The sequence below is a fragment of the Rhipicephalus microplus genome, unplaced genomic scaffold (assembly GCF_043290135.1).
Source record: "Rhipicephalus microplus isolate Deutch F79 unplaced genomic scaffold, USDA_Rmic scaffold_208, whole genome shotgun sequence".
Classification (NCBI taxonomy): domain Eukaryota; kingdom Metazoa; phylum Arthropoda; class Arachnida; order Ixodida; family Ixodidae; genus Rhipicephalus; species Rhipicephalus microplus.
The window spans coordinates 142,501-143,550 of NW_027464779.1; the positions used below are offsets into that span (position 1 = coordinate 142,501).

The window sequence follows — 1,050 nt, forward strand, 5'->3', positions numbered from 1 at the left end:
TTCGAGCGCCCGGTCTACGGGACACCCTGCTTACTTCGAGGGCAACAAGCGCAACGCAAGGCTGCGATCTCGCGCACTTTGCGCACGGCTGGAGAAGCTTTGCTGGCCGGCTTTCGCTCCTCGTGTTTACCGTGCGTTAAAGTTGCGCGTCCGTGGCTCTCGCAGCTCTTGCGCGCCCGGTCGCAGAGAGGAGTACGCAACCTCGACCGCACTTTCCCTGCAGGCTTCCTTCCGACTCGAAGTCCTGCGGCGGTCTCAACGAGGTGCCACATCCTCAATGCAGTCGGTCGCCCCCGTTTCGGTTGGGCTCTGGCACGACGGTCGCCACCGTCTCGCCCTTGAGTGGCCGCTGTTGGCGCTCGCTGTGAGGTGTTCAGCGTGCTGTCCGTGTTGCCGACGCGGTCAAAACGAGTCGACGGCTCACGTTCCCTTGTGCGCCGAAGGCTCTCTTGATATGTGATCCGACCCTCAGACAGACGAAGCCAAGGGAAGACCCAAGGCCGCAATGTGCGTTCAAAGAATCAGTGCTCAGTGTGTCCTGCAATTCACACCAAGTCTCGCAGCTGGCTGCGTTCTTCATCGACCCGAGAACCGAGTGATCCACCGCTTAGAGTCGTGAAAAAGTGTTTGTTCAATTCCGTACAGTCAAAACCAAACGTTTCTGGCACTCGGCCAAACAGTGGCCAAGAAGGGCGCTTTTCAGCGCACGCTTGGACTCCAAAACTCTGCCGCGCCTTTTTCGGCTGCCGCAAATCGAGCAAACGGTGTGTTTCGGACGGCGTTTCGCTTCCGCTACTTGCGAGTGCTTTCGTGGTCCACCCCTCTATAAATACTCGGGAGGCGTCGAAGCCGGTTCTCCAAGCCGGACCCGTAGGTATCGTTGTGTGCTCGCTCTCATTGGCCCGCCTAACCAGAAAATGCCTGCGGTACACCCATTTGGATAAGAGTGCACGCAGATGCGGGCCTCGACGGCTACACATTTCCTCGGGCGGCCGCCTCCCGGCCTCCGTGGAGCGCGGGATGCACGGTCCCATCGACAAGCCTCTCCCG

At 59.8% G+C, this 1,050-nt stretch overlaps 1 non-coding gene across 1 annotated transcript; it reads right to left on the reverse strand.

Annotated features, from left to right (window-relative positions):
• Positions 1–462: 462 nt before the first annotated feature.
• On the reverse strand, positions 463–615 carry LOC142792220 (5.8S ribosomal RNA). Its single transcript, XR_012890749.1, has one exon. It is a non-coding gene; the product is annotated as a 5.8S ribosomal RNA (ribosomal RNA).
• Between the last annotated feature and the right edge of the window lie 435 nt (positions 616–1,050).